The sequence below is a fragment of the Cyprinodon tularosa genome, unplaced genomic scaffold (assembly GCF_016077235.1).
Source record: "Cyprinodon tularosa strain WSP-4 unplaced genomic scaffold, ASM1607723v1 ctg3, whole genome shotgun sequence".
NCBI classification, from domain to species: Eukaryota; Metazoa; Chordata; class Actinopteri; order Cyprinodontiformes; family Cyprinodontidae; genus Cyprinodon; species Cyprinodon tularosa.
In genome coordinates this window covers 1,187,978-1,209,132 of record NW_024039007.1, presented here as the reverse complement: position 1 = coordinate 1,209,132, position 21,155 = coordinate 1,187,978, and the positions used below count along the sequence as shown (strand labels likewise).

The 21,155-nt window shown below is 37.3% G+C and overlaps 1 protein-coding gene across 2 annotated transcripts in view; it reads left to right on the top strand.

The window, feature by feature from the left end:
• Window positions 1–1,534: 1,534 nt before the first annotated feature.
• Window positions 1,535–21,155, top strand: part of LOC119787569 (KATNB1-like protein 1) — a 44,624-nt gene continuing 25,003 nt past the window's right edge. For both annotated transcript variants that reach the window (XM_038291521.1, XM_038291519.1), the window contains exon 1: window positions 1,535–1,669. The gene's annotated coding sequence lies outside the window, so the exon portion shown is untranslated. The remainder of the gene's footprint in view (window positions 1,670–21,155) is intronic.

The following is a 21,155-nucleotide window of genomic DNA, read 5'->3' as shown; positions in this document are numbered from 1 at the left end:
CTTCTGTTGGTTTATAAATCACTGATCTGTCAATCAATCGACCAGATGCATCAGATCTTCTGGCTCCATCCTACCCTGAACACCCAGAACTGCACATAGAGCAACGAACCGTTGGCTGTGTGTTTCCTGGACAGAACCATCTGTAGAGCTTGTTGACTTTTGCCTTCTGTCTGTATGTCTGCTTCTGTCTCCTTGAAACCCAGTTGGCCTCGGCAAATTGCTGGTCACACTGAGCCTGGTTCTGCTGGAGGTTTTTTCCTGTTAAAAGGGAGTTTTCCTATCCACTGTCGCTATAAGCATGCTTTTATTCCCCCAAAGTAACAAAAATCCAAACAATAATTACAGGGCCCTTAAAAGAGGTCTAATGAAGGGAATAACTCAGGGCAAAACATATCAAGGTTAAACATAACAAAAACTCAAACTAACTGCACAAACAAAACAGACACACACTAAACTAAGGGGACTTAAATACCGGCTGATCAGACCAGACTGACACACCGAGGAAGAGGTAGGGAGAACATCTACACAAATTTAACAAAAAATAAATAAACAGTTAGCATGAATTACTAATGACTAAACAAAATGAGCAAATAACAAAAGCAAAAGAGAAATTATGCAGCATATTAAAATGTATATTTCATGATCTTCCACCATAGTGGAACTTCAGATGGTATCATCCAATCTATCAATCAGTCTCTAATTAGTGTGCCAGGCAGAGTCCTTTGCCTTCTCCCAGTTGAAGGTACTCTCCACACCACCACAAAAGAAAGCACATACAACATTAAGTATTTGACAAAATTGAATATACAAAAGTTAACTATTTGTGCGAGCTACAATTGGAACTAATGTGTTTTTCCTATTCTCAAAATAAAAATAAACAAACCAAAACATTTATGCTGCCGTGTGTTTTAAACCAAAAGTGAAAAAGTGGTTGTATGTTGAGTAACTGACCATGTGACCATCACAGTTCATATGCTTCCCTAATCTGGAACAAACTCCCAGAAAACTGTAAATGTCTTGAAAACCTCAGTTGACTTAAATCCAGATTAAAAACGTATTTGTTTATAGTCGCCTTGGACTGTGCAATCTAAGCCTTGTATTTGTTTTCCCATTACACAGAAGTGTTTTATATAGATAATATTGCCTGTAACCGGACACAGTTTTTTTTTTTTTTAAACAAAAATCTTTAAAGCCATGTTTTCAGATATAAGGTTATGTCATGCTTTCTGCTGCTTTATCTAATCCTGATAAATCATATTGATGTTTATGTAAAAATGACAAAAAACAGTTCAAAGTGCACGCATAGAAACCAATTAGCTTAGCTTCTTTCAGTGATTGAAATTAAAGAAACATTATGCATCGCAACTTGCTTCAAACAACAACAACAGCCTGTTTGTTCTCTGCCGGATAACAGAGAATGGATTATTCAGGTTTGTTTCCTGGTGGTACCACTAACCATGCCAGACATTCCAGCCACCTCAAAGTACAAATCCCACACAGCTCAATGTTTAAGACTTCAGCAAAAACACTGAGTCATCAAAATGTTCCTGATCATTTGACCGTTTCTGCCCCTCACGGCACGACAACATTGGGGGCGGGAAAGGAGCTTCCTTAAAAGGGTAAAACAACACCTATTACCAGTATTTCTAAAATCATCTGGCAGAAAAAGGTATGTACATTTGTCAGCTGTTTTATTTGTAGAATGCATGTTTGCACTTCTCTGTCTTTTTTGCATCCCCCCATCAATTTGTATTGTTAGCTTGGTGTTTTGGATTTGGTCAGTAGTTTCCAGTTTCTTAAGACTAAAAGCTGTTCTTGAGAAAAAAAAAAAACATGTATTTTAAGGACCAACTAAGAAAAAGATGTTTTTATTATTCAAGTGGTGTCAAACATGTGTTATTTGCATCTGTGGCTGCTGGAGATTTACTACTAGGCCGCAGAGACATTTTGTTATGATGAGTAAGATGGATGATTAACCTTCTGAATGATCTTCTTCTAAAAGTTGGAAGACATCAAGTCTATGATCAAAAGTTTTTCCGCTATTTGTTATTGTGCAAATAACATGTTAGGCACAAAATCTTTTATCGGTTTCTTTCTTCTCCCCCCGTTTGATTTTGTGAAAATGATGGTTTCTAATCTTTAAACTGGCTTACAGAACATCTGATGTAAATTAACTGATAACTTATAATGTAAGATCTTAAGATTTAATTTCAGAATAGTATTTGTTCTTTTTACGAAGCTTTCTGGGAATTAAAAGAAGACGTTCCTGTAATTTGTGTTGCATCTAATGAGTGTGTCAGAGTACACACATTCCGTTGATTCAGTTTCGAAAAATAGCACATTCCCTTTAGGATCTATCAACAACTAACATGACATTTCAAATTTACACTGCCTTGTCTGTAATATTCTATGGATTCAGGCCTAAATTAAGTGCATTTCTACATTTTTAATGATTCAGCTTATTTTACTGTGTTCATCAACAGTTTTTTATAAAAGCCCTTAAAATATCACCGCTTCCTTCTTTTCTTTTCTTTTTTTTCGTAGCAGTGTTGATTTTCCAGAAAATTAAGGCACATAATAATTGAAGCTAAAACCTTCTCTCTGCTTGTAACAGTAGTTTCCTATTATTTAATGAAATTATTAGAGGAAGTGTTGTGGCACACTCTAATTAATTTAGAAGATTTAAAAGCAAATTTAAACACTTGTCTAACTTTAAAATGTTTGTCCTAATTTACCATGATAAAGTATTTTAGAATAGGCTTTTTTCATTCCTCCCAAATAACACAAAGATAGATGATTGGGCATACACAGCCATTTATTTCAGTCTGCTAGTTGCCCACACTATTTAGATATAATTACGTGGAACTTTTTCAAATTCTATTTATTCAATTAATTCAAATCAAATTAAAAATCCCACATTAACATGGCTAACAAAACTTACTTTTATCAATATAGCATGGTTGTGATTGAACAAAAAAGACTTGTTGCAACTTTCCTCTGTCTTTCCTTGTCCTTTCTCTTAAACGTGTTACATACGGATACAGTGCAACTAAAAAGTTAAGGTATTTCAATGAAATTTGTACTTGTAGATCAACAAAACATAATTCATATGTTTAAGTGTCTTACTGTTTAATAGATTTGCTTCCGAATTTTCTGTATTAGGCTTCCACTTTCTTTTGATCAAATGTTTACATTTGCCTGCTGAGGAAAAAAAAAAAGCATATTACTGCTGCCATTTTTTGCTATTGGAATGGTATGTTCAAGGTTATGAACAATTTCAGTTTTCATCTACATGAGGCATTTTGCAGCTGAACAAAATGTTCAGTCTTACCAGACCATGTATTTTTGCATTTTCCAATGGTGGGGGTGCAAACGCTGTGTAGCTGCATGATTTCACAGCAAAATCAAAAGGCCCTGCAAGCTCAAGAATTAAACTAGCATACTCAAAAAAAAGACTAGCAAACACTAAAAAGACCAACACACACACACACAAAATCATGCATAGAAAAATGCTTCAAGTAGTAAAAACAACAGCAAGTTAAGAAACACAAATGGCTTTCTTACTCTCACTCTTTCATAAAAACCAGAATGATATAGGCTACTGGACAAATATTCATTCTGTTATGAAATTATACCACCTGTGCAACTGATCTCTGATGGTTCTTCTGGATAACCTGGATAATACTCTCTTTGCAACATCTAGGGGTTTTGGTAGACAGTAGCTAGGTAGCCTTTCAGTTAAGCCATGATCTTTCTATTCTCAGATGTTGGCTTAAACATAACTCTGTTAGATCTTCAAAGCTTTTCAACTTTCTCTCTGGCATGTCTGCTATTTTATTTAATCTTTATGATACTGTTTGTTCACTAATGTTCCCTAATAAACCTCTGTGGTCCTCACAGCACAGCTTCTTACTGAAGATAAATTATATTCAGACTGACTTTTTACTTGATGGCTTATAAACCCATCAAGTAAATGGCCAGTTGGATTGAGAGGGTTTGGTGTTTGACCCCTGTCTCCTGATCGTGTCCATGCTCTTGTCTGCTGAGCTCTCAGAGTTTTGGCTCATCGTGCGGGGAGAGATCAGTTTTAGTTCCCATAAGCCTGGCTCCAAGGTGGAGTCCAGTTTAAAGTTTGGCATTTATTCTGGTACCATGTCTTGTCTATGTTCCTCTCTACCACTGGGCCTGCCTTTCATCATCTGCGTGTGTCTGTCTGAGCACACTGCTGGATTTATAGCACTGAATCTGCCTTCACGCTCTGATTCCGGGAATCCTGGATCTGTCTATTTCTGTTCAAATTGGGACCCCTGGTCAGGCTACGGATTCCTGGATCTCGGAACTGTCCAGTTCGTAACTGTTTCTCTACCTGGATCGGTCTCCTGCCTGCTCACTATGGTTGCTGCATCAGGGAGACTTTGGATGGCTCTGAGCTGCATCTCGTTGAGATGGACTTAAGTGTCAAACCAGGTAAGTGACTCACTCGGAAAATCATCTCCTGTCAGATGATCGTGGTCACTTACCTGTGTTTTGTCCCTCCACAGTGTCAGTGATTGGATGGTGCCCAGCCCCCTCCTGCAGCCACTGCAGTCTGCTTTTACTCAGCAGCCAAAATCCCATCCTGTTCCGTTTTATTATTTTCTGTCATTAAACGTTTTGAAACTTCCCATTGTCTGACTCCCCTTGAATACTGGGTCCATCTGGCCCCGTTTATGACACTAAAATTTCAATAATATATTTTAAAGTTTGTGGTTGTATTGAGATACAATGTGTAAGATGTAGCAAAACATTACCCTTTTTTAATCTAATTATCAACATTTTCACCAGTAGGAAAGCGGCTGGGCTAATTCATTCTGTTAAAGGGTCAAGTGTATGATCAATAAAGCTACAGGCTATGATAAAAGCTTCTTCTCAGAATGGCAGCTATAACTTTCACTTCACAAAATGATGTTAAATCAAGGATGAAACCTTGTTTGAAATCAGATAAAGGGACAACAACACAATCCCTTCATTGGCAGGAGGTAGAGGATATCAACTGACATTATTAACTTATTAACTGTTTAATTAAGTGTTGCAAAGGCTGTTCTCCCTGCTGGAGGAGGTTGAGTCTGTTCCCTGTCAGGGCCGAAGCTGCTGCCCCCTGTTTCCTCTCTTGCTCCCTGCTGAGGTAATAATGACTCACTGAGTCAGCAGCTGCTCTCCGTCATCACCAGTATCGCCCAGGATTCCACTGGAGACTTGCTGCCAAATCATAACACAGTGACGACATCACTTCCCCTTTGTCCTTTTATGGATACGTTTTCTGTAAATGATATTTGAGCTAAAAACTTCAAAAGTGATCAAATTTTGGAGTAAAAAATAACTTGTCAGATTTTCTACTTTTAAAAGTATTTTTCCCGTCTTTTTTGTCTTTAACATCCAACTGTTGCTGATAATTATCTAAAACTGACCAGTTTATTTTGGCAGCAAAAATGAACTTTATCTGATCTTTGCTGATTAATTATTATCCACTTGTCTGATGTTGAATAAAAGAAGTAGACGGAACAGTAAATTATCTTTTTTACCTGAAGTGCTTATGTTGGAAAATCTACTAATTCCATGCGATCACAGTCAATATCCGGCTCATTTTTTCAGCTGAAAACACTACACCCAAATGATCTTTTTTAATTAAAAATAAGGTTTTATATGCGTTATTGTTTTGTTAGACAAAAAAATAGAATGAAAACTTCTGAATCTAAGTATAACATGCGACCTCTGGCATGACAAAAAAATAAAAAAAAAATTCTGTTCAGTGGGTCAAACATAATGAGGCTGAACTGGAATTATACTATGACAGAGTTCAGTTTATTTATTACTGTATCTACAAAGGAGAAAGAATCTTTTTTTTTATTTTTTATTTATTCAAAATATTGTAATTGCAGCTGTAAATTTAAATTGATTTTTTGGCCTAAATATGATTATTTTTTATTAATGCCTTTTATTTGTCAGATTTGGGACAATGTAAAAAAAAAACCTGAAAACTCTAGCAGAGTAAAGATTGACATACTCTACACAATAATAAATCAAATTAAATAGTTTTTAATCTGGTTTGGTGCAATATGATTAGCTGATTTTATCATCTACCGGTACATTATACAGGGATTGGGTTTGATTGTTGTGAGATCTGAATCCATTGAAATGATTTGATTGTGTTTAATAAAATAAATTAATAATTTAATTTCAATTTTAATTTTTCATGCAAAGCATCTAAGGGAGAAATTGGTTGGAAATTCACTTATTCAAGATAAACTGAACACATCAAAAATAATGGCTGATAAAAAAAAAAGATGGATTACAGATTATATATTGATATCAGAGTATTTCTCCCGATTGTTTTTAAATCCCTCTAAGAACTGATTGCTACTTTGGATCCTAAAGTTTGAATCCCACCTAAGGAGTTGAATGTTTAACACAGATATGCTTTGAATATGTTTACTACTGAACTAGTTAGGCAAATAAACAGAGAATCACCTTTTTACTGTATAAACCATCCCCATTTTGTTGGTCACTTTCACATTACTCATAAATCCAGATTTTTTGGTTTAAGATGCAAACACCTTGCTGGCTGAATTATCAACTGACAGGACCGGGATCAGAGCAAGCCCACCACAGAGAGCTCTCAACTGACCTGTGATTTAGGTTGCTTTGGTTTTTGGCAGCTGCCTTTATTGGCCCCAGAAGTGAAAGAGGTTGACAAAATACATCTGCCCAACTTCATTCTAGGCACGCGTGTGAAAAAAAAAGGAATTAAAAGTACAACAGGAAGTTCTCTGTTTTATCCTGAACTGTTTATTTCAGATGAGTGAATTCTGTTATTAAATGTTTAAACCATCGTGTTTAATTTTCACCATTTCACTGGCAGGAACAGACAGGCGGGTCCGCGCCTCTCTGTGTTTTGCTAAAAAAAGGGAGGTGCCGCGCAGAATGTTGCTTATTTTGAGGAGTCGCCATGGAATCTCCTGTCCCTTCTGTTTGGACGAAGCATTAAAGGCGTTGGAGATGAGAGCTGGGTCTGTTAACACCTACAGTCAGTCCACTCTTTTCATTGTTTATCCACAAGGCGTGGGGGGAAAAAATTAGAAATTCTTGGCCAGAGGGATAGGAGGATCTCTCTTCTTTATTTCACCAGGTTGATATGGTTTTCCAGGTAGCGTCGTTAATGTGGGATAAAAAAGAAGCCTTTGGAACTCTTTTTCCTGAGCAGTTCAAGGTTTAGAAAATAACCGGTTGAGAGACTTACGGTACATGCATTTTGGCCTAAAGAATAAATAGAAATATCTTCATGTTGCTATTATTTACTACTGGAAATCATTTGGCTTCTGCAAAGTAGCATATCTTGTTTATCTGTTGTTTTTTTTTACCTGCTGCATACATATATTTTTTTTTACGTATATATATATATATATATATATATATATATATATATATATATATATATATATATATATATATATATATATATATATATATATATATATATGTATAAGAAAAGAAGAAAGAAAAGTTAAAGTAATTAAATCATACAAGTAAGGTCAAGTACATATATTTCAGCAGATGCTAGTTAAGTGATACATTAAATTTTCTTTATTACTTGAATTGGATAAAACATTATCTAAGGTAACCAGCAAACTGAGCATGAAGCAATAATCGACATTCCCTTTTGGAAGTTTTTTACTTAAACCCAGGTTAGATATGTTTAAACTGACTTATTAAACGCATACTGTAGGTTCTATCCAAAAAGTCAGATGTGTTTGGCTTATTTCAACAATTCAACCATCTTTCTACTGCATTTAGGCATCAATGCGTTTCCATCTTTTACTTTTAAACTACTATTTCAGGTTATTTAGATGAAAGGACTTTTTAATTTTTTGGGATTTTGTTTTTGGGAATTCTTTCACTCTGGTAAACACTTTCTGATGTGTTGATCTATCTCCCGCGCAATATATCCTGCCTTCATTTATAAACAAAACCCAAACATACTTAAGCTGTTCTGCTTGAGTCTGAACCTTTTTTCCAGTGCCCTGGTGTTAGACATAGCAGAGCCGACCCAACTTACTGCAACCTTTAGAAAAACTGAACAATACCAGTGCGCAATGAAAGTTTAGTTCTGAATACTACATCAATATAATCTTATCATCTGCAAACATCTGCTAAAAACAAAACCAAAGATTGTACACCCTTCTCTCTAAAACTATGATTTTCTAATGAGCAAGAGAAACAGGACCAGAGGGACAGCAATGATGAGTATATGTACATTCTTTTGGATAGTAGGATGGATGACAAGACATTTCAAGATATTATTCTCACACATAAGTCTAAAATTACCCATGGAAATATTTAATTTGATCCAAATAAATATTTCCATGGGTAATGTCAGACTTGCAGGTTCTCTGGACTTAGGTCCTTATCAAGAACAGCTGATAAATAGTTGCGTGTTGTGTTGTAACTGACAGCTAAGGTGTACAATGGGGCTGTTCTGGTTCAGAAGTAAAATATTATTTTCTGTGCTTCACTGTACAGTTTAGCTTCCAGGCCTAAGCTACACCATGCCTCTGTAAAAAGGCCAGAGTAATTTTCCCTCTAATTCAACAAGGGACTGCTTTTATTTTATTTTTACATTATAGTTATCAAAGAAAATGGGGGAAATGAGAAATAAGTTTGAAGGTTATGAGGTAAGAAACACAAAAAAGCTTTTTTATAGACACTTGGGACCGAATTTGCCTCACTGGAAACTCAGAAATAACTCCTAGGTTTCCGGACTCTGAGGTCATTGCATTGCAACTGCATCTCATACAGAATAGGGGACCAGTTTGCACCTCATTAAAAACACAATGAGTTGGCAAATCCAGAAAGGTTAGTATATATCAAACTTAAGCTGAAGAGTCACCATCAGCTTGTGTTTATTGTGAATTGAGACAAAAACAAATAAAATTTTTATGGCAGCAGAAAAAAGTCCCAACATCTGCAGCTCCCCTTCATCTCAACCCATCTTTCCCAGAAAAAGGGGCCATCGGAAACCTAGTTACTGAAAACACCTTTGTCCCATCATCTGGTCCTCTTTAACACCCGACTAAGATCCCACCCACTTGGGCTCATGTGCCGTGTGATACTTCAGCTGGAACTGCCAACTCGTGGATCTTTTTTTCTTTTTATGTTGGACGAATCTGCAAGAATTTCAAGTCTTTTTTTGTCTGACACCTCATGAAAGAGCCAATTCTTAACTTTCCAAAGGAAATAATCTGCACATGCTGATTCTCATCAGAACGGACAGAGTTTTTCATATAAATGAGTGATTAATTCTTTGAACCCTGTTGATTAACGGCATGTGAGATTGTTAAATAATTGTCAAGCAATTACTCAGTTTTTAGAATTCTGAACTACTTTATTTCTAAAGGCCTCTTTTGTTTTACACTTATTCTGGACAGTGAGTCTACAGACTGTTGCTATGCAGAAATCCTGTATACAGTCCTGCAGCTGACCTTTTAAGTAAGAGCTTCCAAGTTGGCTGCTGGTCAAATGGCAAGTCCAAGTCCGTGAAGGACAGTGGGAGTCAAAAGAGGACATAAGGGGCCAGGGGGAAAAAAAAAATCCTTGAATCATGCAGGCCAAAGCTCTGAATCACTGAACTGGGCCTGGTGACTGAGTGACTTGTGTTTGGATCAATCACAGCCGTTGAAATGGCTGCAATCCGAGCCACTGGCTGCTTTGCATCTGTAGCCTTGACAGACTTGTAAGCTGACGAGCCCACACACTCGTTAAGTCAGAAGTGACTTATCCCCGGTGGGACAGTTGACTCTGTTTGAAGTCAAAAAAGTTTGCAAATGTTTTCTCCTCGGGGTACGCTCTGTTCTCAGCGCTAACTTAAGATGGGACAGTTAGATCAAAGCGATTTAAGGTCTCTATGTCTGAATGTGATGAACGTGCATTTATAGAAGAAGGAGTAAAAAAAAAAGCTCACTGTGTGATAGTTTACATACCACAGAGACAGATTATGAGGATCTGCAGAGCAAAGAGAGGAAGAACAAAGCTAAACACACGGGGAATATTTCACCTTAACACTAAACCTATGGCTGACTTTGTGCCAGTTTCAAGCTGGGACTCTCCAAGCTAAATTTAGACATTGAAGGGATATGAGAACATTGAGCTGCCTTTTTACTCTGTCCTCAGTGGGTTTAAACTTCTTTATATGAGATGCTGCCTGATGTTGCAGCTTCCATCTACGTCCATCATGTGCATTCCACATGATGAATAACTTTGATGCTGAAAGGCAGCTGGTTAAATCAGTCCCCTTCTTCCTCTACTGTAAGCAGATGCCCAGACCTAGAGCCAGTCATAGTATTATTAAAACGTCCCACTTGAAGGCTTCTTATTAAAGTGGGGATCATAGTGGTGCAGACTGTTGAGTCTGGGACCAAAGCTCACTGACCCTAGAGATAAAACAAAACAGGTTTTCAAAACAGAATTGAACAATTTCATTTGGGCCTTTCTTTGAAGCCTTGCCTTGTTCACAAACAGAAGCAGAGCTTGAACTTCCCTTTAAAGTATTTAATCTTGTTATTCAGAAAGCTGAAATGCGGAGGATAGATTCGGGTTTGGGACTTGGGAACCTTACATTTTTGCCTGAAGTTCCCTCTCAAATCTATGATTTTATCCTTTTCCTCTTATCTCACTTTGGAAAACAATATTAAAATTATTTAACTGATGAGACAGTAGACAATTTTTGAAAAACTTTAATAACTTTTCAGCTCCTTTATATTGATAAAGTTAAAGGATCCTACTTATATGCTTTGACTAGAAGAAAAACACAAAAACATTTATTCATCTTCAAATAAAACAATATATGGCAGGTTTACAGTATCCTGCCATATAGTGATGTGACAAGGCCTTAGTCCTTTTTTTAGCCTCAAAAGACTTTTTACATCTGGCATGATAAGCAAAGCAGCAGACATGAAATTGGTTGTGAGGCACCTGCCACCAGTTTATACTGTATTATCGAAATGGAAACTTGAACGGTGGCAAATATCATACACATTAAATAAAGTATTAAAATTTCCGTCATTACAACCAAGAGCCTAAGAAAGGCTTTACTGCATTTCTTTAACTCGGTAGTGAAATCTGAATACTTCAACAGCTTTAGAGAAAACCAATATTCACTTTATATTAAGTTTTTGTATCTTTCTCGCGATCAAATATTTTTTTCCACCTAAAATTGACTTTACTGACTCACTCCACTGCATAGCTTCAGACATAAAGCTCTGTCACTTTTACTGTTTACTCAATGCGCACAGGGATATTATTGTACTTCCAGCCCCTTTAGAGTAATGATAAAAGTATTTCTATGTACTATATAGTTATTTAGGGAAGGAAAATCACCAGTACATCAATATGCTGCCACTACCATTTTTCATAATGATGATGGTGCATTCTGGTAGATGCATGGTTTTAGTTTAAAATCACCTCTAACACGCCCTGCGATGGAGTGGCGACATGTCCAGGGTGTACCCTGCCTCTCGCCCGTAGCCAGCTGGGCACCAGCAACCCTCGCGACCCCGCTTGGAATAAGAAAGATGGAAAATGGATTGATCACATCTTACACTTTGACCTCTTATCTCTCTTATTTGAGCAGAGAATCCTTTTCCTATTTCCTCCACATATTTTATAATGAGGTCCTCTTATTACCATGGGGAAATGGTGGCCTAGTGTTTAGTGCATTGCACTTGGGTCCTGGAGGCTCTGAGTTCAAGTCCCAATCACTCCCTCGGACTGCCCTCTGAGTCCTTGACCAAGACCCTTATCCCCACACTGCTCCCCGGATGCAAACAGTGTCAGCCCACTGCTCCCCAAGGAGATGGGTTAAAAGCAGAGAGGGAATTTCCCCATTGTGGGACTATAAACAATTTACATTTACTGCAATATTTTTTCTGCTGTTCCATAATGGTATGATATGTGCAGTGTACAGCTAATAGCTTATCCGCTGTTGATTCATTTACCTGAGTTGTGGATAATGCATTTCAATCAAACACCACTCTGTTTTTTTGGTTGCACTGAATCAATGCTACACGTTTAAGACCTATATTTGTAAAGATTATTAGAATTAACATATTTACTTCCCGCTTTGCAATTATAAACTACTTTCTCCAAGTTAATTTTTTCTCGTTGAAAAGTAGTGAAGTTTGCTGTTATAACATCAAATATTTTAGAAAGCTCAGAGCATTTTTTTGTCATGCACTGTAAGTGAAAATGCTTAGGTAAATATGTGTCTGCTCTGTGTTTGTGTTGTACTATGGTGAACTGATGACATGTCTGTGGTGTACCCTACCTTTTGCCTATTAAAAAGTGTAGATGTGTAGAATCCTTGTAAACCTCCAAAGATTGAGAATGTATAGAAAAGTGATGAAAAGTTTGGTGTAATAGCTGATTGAAATCAGCTCAGTTTAGCCATGTGGATCCACTGATTATTTCATTTTTGGATCCTCATCTTTTCTTTGCCTTTATCTAAACTAGCAAAAGCAAACAAGAAGAAGAGACTCTATGAGTTGACAACATTAAACAGATATGCCTTCACTTCTACAGGGTTAAGTTGGAACCACTGAAATAAAGTCAGTGAAAATAGTAAAAGAGCAGGTAAAAACATTTACAGGGGATAAATAAGTTCCCATACAGTAATTTCTATTAAATCTATGGTAAAGAAAAAGAAAATTGCCCAGCTCTCAATATTGAATAAGTTATTTGAAAGGCATGACTTTTTTGTTTGCTTTAAAAATTAGACAGCTGTTTTAGCTCTTAAGAAAAAAAATTCCAACCAGGATCTGTTTCCTTGAAATTATGTAACATCTCTTTGTCTATTCACGCATATATAATCCTATTCACGCTTTAAGCACGTGTTATTAGCTCACAGACCATTTGGGAATCAATCATATCAGCAAAATTTTGTTCAAATTATATGTAATTTATTCCGAGTGGAGTCTAAACCTTCCACTATCTGACTAAGTGTCAGGCCGAGCTCTAGGTGTGAGCTGTTCTTTGTCCTCATGAGGATGTTTAATTGAGGTGACAATAGAACACATTGAAATTGGTAAGAAAAACAGGCTGTCACACAACTGCCTATATTCTGTTGGGGGCGGGGGGCAAATATTGACGTCACGCTTCAAAATGAGCCTCATGATTTTTTATTTAAAGCTTAAAGAGATGGCGAACCACAACATCCCCTTCCTTTCTCTGCAGCTGTGGGACTCCAAGCCACACAACAAACCAGCCATCAGTATTCATCTAGTATGGCAGCTGTCAGCATGGTCATTACGTCTTTCTGCCTGGATCTGTTTAAACAAGACAGTCTGACAGCCGGTGCCCACATAAAACCAGCTGCAGCCATGAGATGATTTGCTTCTTTCTGGTGAAATTCGTGCCTCAGTCCATTTAATGGGTGGTCAAAAAGACGTACTGTAAGACAGACAGAGTAAACAGTAAAGTTTATGTTCATGTTATCTTTCTTGGCTGCTATGTTAAACAGTTTCTGCTATTACCAAAGAGGAATGTTGTGTGCTGTCTGCAGTTGTCAAGAAAAATGAAAGAAGTACCTATTAAGTTTTTGCTGGTTGGTACCAAATTCCTCCTATTGATGTTTCCAAAAAGCTTTTTCTGCTAAACTAATATCTAACAACTGTTAGTGTAATCATAGCTCTATTTTGACCAAATAAAAACAAATGCAATATGCAAAATCTAAAAAGCACTTATTTTTATCAGCTTGTTTTGTGCCATTAAATAGATGATTATGTGTTGTAAAAGTTTAAAAAAGCACCACAGATTATTTTGACTAACCAGTTTTACTATATACAGATGTCTAGTAGAATAAGTATTATAATAGATACTGCAACTGTAATGCCTGACTGGACAAAATAATTTAAACCAATTACTGTACGAAATGTAAACAGAGCAGTAACTGATGCTGTCATGAAAACAACAATCTTAAACATGTATTTTTTTTGGCTTTTCCAAACTTCATCAGAGTTAGTTGTTAACAGGTTGATTTCCTAATTTAAAAAAAACAAATAAAAATACCCATACATATAAAAACCTACATTTCAGTAATGCTGGGAGCATGAACAAAGAGGAATGTTCAAAACCTAAACCAAAATCATAAATCAATTCAAAATAATATATCCTCCCAAAAACTGTCTTTATGAATTATGTCTGCATGTTAAGAGTTTAAAGTTTGAAAAGTTAATGATTTTTTTCATACAACGCTGCAGTGGCTCTTTTTGTACATAGAGTATCATTCTGACAAATGTTTGCAAGACTGTCCTTTTAAATCATTTGTGTCGAGCAATATTGACTAGCATGATCTACATATGAAGATATAATGTTTCCTGACCTCTCTAGACAGGGGACATACCTGTCTGTCTGTGTCCAGAAGCATCATGTACTCCATTCAAAACATCAGTGTCTTCTTATAGTAAAACCACCTGTTGCACAGATTCTCAGAATGCTTTGTAAGCCATGATTTAGACCATCTGGGTTTGTAGCCAGTACCTCAGAGCACATCCAGAGAATGAGGATGTTTTTTTTTTTGTCTTCTATGGCACATCGAGGCTTTACCCATAGAATTGGATCACTGTGTTTTTCATAAACATGGAAGAACAACCCTACAGTCAGTAAAAGACCCCTGTATGATCTTTTAAAAACAACACTGGATACCTTTACCCCCAGATGATCGATTATACGGCCCAAAATCTGCCTTTGAGGACTGAAAAATATGGTGTCATTTCTTTTTTTTGCCCTTTAGTGAGCTACAAACATATATGCCACTAACCTGGGTCAAAGAAGCTGCACAAAATGCACATATTTAATGTAAGTACTTAAACCTATAGTGTATAATTTTGAGTGACATCTAATAGTCAGAGTGCACTCCACTACTTCTCTTCCTCCAACAATACGGAGACCATCATGGTATAAAATGTCTTTTGCAACACCCACTTCATATGTTTGTTTGTTTACAATGATCACTTGATAAATTGTTTTTTATAAGTCTGTGTCAGATATAGATTTTATATAGGCCTACTTTCCTGCGGTCAAAACTTTTCCTTGCATATACTTAAAGCTTTTTAAACGATAAAGGGAAGATCTCTTTGTCGGCAAGAGGGGCAGTGTTGCTCTAGTAGTAGACAGCAAGGCGTTGCCTCTAGAACAGGCCACAAGATCGCTGGTTTGAAACTCTTTGTGGCTCCCTGAACAAGACAACCTCAGAATGCAGCCTGGTTGCTTCTCTATAAGGCAGGCCCTTGCTCCTTAATATACGTGTGAAACGCCGAAGACACATTTCCCTACTGTGAGACTATAAAGGAATATTTGTTGGTTTATTTTAGCAATGGCAGTCAAAGCCCCACAATAAGTACTACTCTAAGAGAGAATAAAAGTTCAACAAGTACATTATACTGTCAGCAAAACTCTTAGCAGTTAAAAGTTCTCACGTACTCTTGGAACCAAGTGTAAAAACATAGCTCTTTTCAAAATTAAATAAGACAGACTGAGAGCCTGGCATGCAGTCATTACGGAGACAGGACAAGCTAAATGGACCTTGTTCGTTACACCAAACTGGATAATGGGATTTCTTAAGTGATTCCAAACTGTGGAAGGATAAAGCCCTTCTGTGCTATTTGTCATAACTATAGAGGATTATTATTTCACAGAAAGCATGTGCTAAAAGTCAACGAGTTAAGGCCCGAACCAGGAGCGTCTGACCACTATGCAGAGATATCAAAACTACCAACATAGTACAGGTTCTATGTTGAACTCAAGTTCTAAAGTATGATGAACTTTTTAGCATAAACAATACTAAAAAACCTTCAATAACTACATTTGTGTATAAATAGTTCTAGATGCAAAGGAAATTGATTAATTTTATTTTTTATCTAAGTTGGAAGAAAAAAAAAAAAGCAATGAATCAAAGTAGTTTTGTTCTAAATTAAAAGACAAGAAGTCCAGATTAAGCAGATGAATACTTTTAGGGGTTCGGTATGTACATTATGTATATATTAAAGTTGAACCATCATTGTAATTGAAATAGAGCTTGAAACAATCATCATGTAAATTTAAATATGTTTTATAATTCTAATAAAGGGGAAATGTCTGGAGGATATCTTGATTTTCATAATTTAATTTGGAAAAAGTAAGAAAAAAGGATGTTCTTGTTCAAGAACAGATTCTGAGCAAAACTAGCAGAGAACATAAATATACTTAGTTACTTGACACGTCTGGGTCTACCATATGCGTCTTTGCATTTAGGTTTTTTATATCAAGTTTCCATGTTCAGGAAAGCTAAATAAATGTCAATTAAAGTCAGAAATTCAGCTTGGAACGTTAGAGGGGTGAAACCGGCTGTGACCTCAAAACCTAAAACAGTTGCTGAGCTCATATTTCAGTCATACCAGCAGTAGTAAAATAAAATGTTACTTCCTAAGATATAGACCTCTTCTATTGTTTAAATCAGGCATCCCCGAAGTCGGCCCTCGAGGGCCGCTGTCCTGCAGGTTTTAGAGGTTTCCCTGCTCCAGCACAGCTGATTTACATTGATAGTTGATTAACAGGCTTTTGCTGAACTGCATTTATCAGAATCAGCTGTGCTAAAGCAGAGAAACCTCTAAAACCTGCAGGGCAGCGGCCTTCGAGGACCGACTTTGTGGATGCCTGGTTTAAATGATCTAGCCTGGTCAGCAAGCACAAGAGTTGGCAAATCCTTTTGGTTTTGTGAAAGGCAAATGGAAATTGATTATGGTTGTTGGCTTCAAATGAAAAATAAACTAAAATAATTTTGTCATTTAACAAAGTTAAATTAGTATGTTACATTCCTAATCTATTGGGAAAATAACATCTTAAATATGAGAACAGGCTCTTCAATCAGATTGTTTTGAAAGCAGTGGCGGCCGGCCCATAGGGGGCGCTGGGGCACCGCCCTCCCTGACAAGAAGAGAGAAACGTAAAATATATTTTTAGAAATTAACTCATAAATGTCAGTTTTACTGTGTAACTATAAGCAAAACAAATTATATAAACTACATTTCCCTATCTACTGTCATTAATTTGTGGATTTCCACAGACAGACTCCTACCGTCTCCTGTTCTGTGCTAAGTGAATTTAATGGCCAATCAGCGTCTCCGAACTTTATGGTATTGGGGCGCTGAAAATACTGCGCTTTTACAGGCTTCTGAACCCAAGCGCAGGTGCAGACAATTAGAGGGAAGATGGCGAATGTAACGAGCGAGATGCAGCTTCCACCAAATTCGGTGAGATCCTTATTTATCTACCCGTTTGCCAGAAGAACATCCCTGTTGTAGGGAATGAAAATTTCATTTCATGGTTATTGTGACTGTGACGAATCCACCTCGTCGCTTAAAACAACCTCTCTAACTTTGCGCGCCACACACACATTCCTGTTATACTGTGTTTGTGAGGACCAATACACTCGCGCTGAGATCAGTAGCTCTATTAACTTAAAACACACAAGCTTTCCTGGTTACCTGCTGGCGTATTGAGGGTGCACACTTAATATTTCAGTGGGGTTAGCCGTGTGTGTGTGTGTGTGTGGGGTGTGGGTGTGTACGTGTTTATGCGGGGACTTGTCATCTTCAGTCTGGCTGCGTCTTTGCTGGGTTCAAACCCAGTTTGGTGTAATTGAATAAGTCAATGAATCTGTGTAAAAGAATTAAGTTGTAAAAATTATTTGTTTTTGTACATCAATTGTTTGTGGAGGTAATATATGGACAAAACTGATTAATGAGAAGAAATCAGAAATAAGAGAGCCTGAGGTGAGGGGCTTAAACTATTTAATGAGGGCTGTGGGAAGAAAAGCAGCAATTTTTGTTTTCTGTTTCTTTGTTACATTGCTGGTAACTGGAGGGAGGCTGAGGCCCAGAGTATCTTGTATATGTTTAGTTTCTTTTGCACCCTGTTTTGAGTTTTTGAGCTCAATAAATCACCAACACCGGTAACCCGACTGAGACTGGATTCTTGGAGGCCAAAGAACCCCGTCACAGTGACCCAAATCATCACTGTTACTGTTATTATATAGTAAATTAAATCATTACTGTTAAATTGTATGTATTGTCCAATTGTTTATTTGAATTCTTATTCCGGGTTAGTTGGAGACATACACTAGGCTATATCAGCCCCACCAAAAATATTTTTCACCAGCCGCCACTGTTTGAAAGGCTGGAAAGCTTGCCGTCCTTGGATTGAATTTCCTTCTGCAGGTGACTGCTTATCATCAGCAGATGATTTAGTAAACCAGCCCCCATCTTCCTCCCTACTTGTGATTCGCTCAACTATTTGACCCGCTGCCATCTGCACCAGGGTAAAAAGAAAAAAAAAAGGTGTAGCATCCCCTGCAGACATAGAGGGAAAGACGCATGGCTCGCAAATGAGACAATTAGAATGTAATCCCTGTCACTGGTGAGTTGGAGGATTTAGGTGATGGGCCTCCTAATTACTAGAGTTATTGCTTTGCTAAGCTTGCAGTTATTCTGAGAGCTACCGAAGAAGTTACTGCATTAATCTTTAGGATTGATGGATGTGGAGACAAGGCTACTGGGGATTGGAAGCTCTGTGTTGAGTCTGTGAGCTTTTGTTCAGCAGTTCTTTAAAACTTTACCATCTGCAAATGATCAGCAGGGGATTGTTTTCTGACAATGGTTTGGTAGAAACCAATTTATTTTGTTTGATTTACCAGAGTACTGTTGAAAGAAATATCAAGTGAATAACTATCTCCAATTGCATTACTAATGAGGTATTTGAAATATTCCTTTCTTCGTTGTTTTTTAGTGTTACATAATGTTCAGATGTTTTTATCATTTCAATTGCGAGAATAAGCAGTTTTATTGAGATCTAAAAAGTAGAATTCACTTTTCACTACGAATCAGCTTAAAGTATGTGCAGCTGTTTTGTAAGCAAGTGTAGATATGCCAGGGGATATGAGTCAAACTGGAGGACTGTGGGCCAAATCTACTGGTCACAGCTTTTTGATAGGCCCTCATATCCAAAAAAGGCAAGTCATGTCATAAAGTAGAGCCACATGTTCTATTAAAATGTGCAAAGAGACCATAGCTGTAAAAAAATGTGAAATCAAGTTATAATAACAGAACAGTGTGCGGTTTGCATTTGAAATGATGAAATCAAATGTTTTATTTATACTGCTCCACCTGTCCTTTCAAAGACTTGATGATTTTAATGTGGCCCAGTATAAAATACTTAATTTGACACACCTTGATAGCAGTCTCGTATTCTTTTATCGTCATATATAAAGATCCAATAACTCTCCTTATGAACAGAAAAAATAAGATCTGTTGCACTCTGCTCCAAAATACTTTACTTAGATCAAAGTAAGAAGGGAATAAAAAGTGAACGGACAGAAATAATGCGTTTTCTACGCATACTGATCACATTAAATGCTTAAATCATGGCCACATTTACCCAGTCCATATGTATATCCTAATGCCAATCAATAGGACAGTTGAGGGCCTGTGCCTTGCCCTGGGACACATCAACATGTGACAAAAGGAGCCTGGACTCTGACCCTCAACCTTGCAGTTGCCTTATGTTTCGCATCTTACTGCAGAAATAGAAGGTGGTGCAGTCTGGAGGCTGAGAGGAAGGACACCATATCCAATCAATGTCCCCTCTCCTACAGCTCAAGTTGGCCAACCTCTGCTCCACTCAGAACATATTCAAACATTTCCTTTACTGTTTCTTCAGTATTGTTACTGTATTTAACAATTAAAGCTTAATAGAGCCAAAAGAAGCTAGTACCAGAACTGAAAAAGCAGTAATGGAAACAAAGGAATTGGTGGAGTGCAGTAGAGCCAGGCCAAGTGGAGCCAAAGGAAAAGGGGCAAAAGCCAGTCACGGCAGCAAACTTCCCGCTTCTCAGTCCTATGAAGCTATGGGGGGGGGGCAATAGCTTCATCCTCCACCAGAAATTTTCACTTGTTCAAACAGTCCTGCTTTAATAAGCATGGTATCACTGAGCTTGTTTAGCTAGCACACTGGCCTGGCTCAATAGTCCCATGTAGAACCTATTGAGTACTGTAAGGATAAGTTTCTCCATGTCATGCTGCACTAACGCGTGCAAAAAGAGCAGCCATCACTGCCGGGATGGTACATTATCAGTAGGTCCACATTGTTGTATTAAAATGAACCTTTTTTTTCTTTATTTGATTTCTTTAGCCTCATCCTATACACATTAGAATTGCTCAGATACATATTTATAAAAGTTATCTTTACTGAGCTACATATAGAACCGCAATATAAGACCAGGTCTAAATTAAAAAAATGTAGGCTAGATTTGAATGTGAGCACACTAACATTGCTAATGAGCATCTTCTCTACTTTCACTACTCTGTTAGAAGAACATAGCTATGCTTTATTTCAGATTTCGGAACCTAAGTCTCCACAGACTGTTTTTTTTTAATAGGTGGATGGCCCAGTAGATTAGGTAACATCCTACTTCAAGCTCACACAGGTCATACCTGGGCTGCAATGTTTAATAAAAGAAACAATAAAACAGTTGGGAAAAAACAAAAAAGATTGTTGGACAAGATCTCTGCAGAAATCAACAGTTGACCTTAATCCATTTCGTCCACAGAAATCAACTCACTGTTTACATTTTCCCTGCAGGCATGTCTCCGTGTTATGCTGACATATTTCACACACTCATGCGCTCTATGGAGACAGAACACATACTGTCTGGATCGCTAAAAGAGGTTTATCACAGAGGATCCCTCAAATTTCCATTCAGTGTTATCTCAATGTAGATGGCATGGACTCCTGTGAGTCCAGAAATTCTACAAATAAAAAAGAAAAATTTCCATCTGATCTGTTTTAATTTACATTTCTTTTTCAGGAGAATGTGTTCAATTCCTCCCACCTCACGGTTTGTATAAGCAAGATAACTAAACATAGGCAATATACCAAAACATGCTGTTTCTGTTGACGCTGTGTTGTGAGGCTCTGGAAGTCACAGCAGTGTTGATGTTGAGAGTGGAATTATGGTAAGAATGTGGAGCGACGTGCCGGGGCAGACTGTACTTGGTTGTTTTGTCTTGGTGGTCTGAGGCTTCTTAATAGTCGTG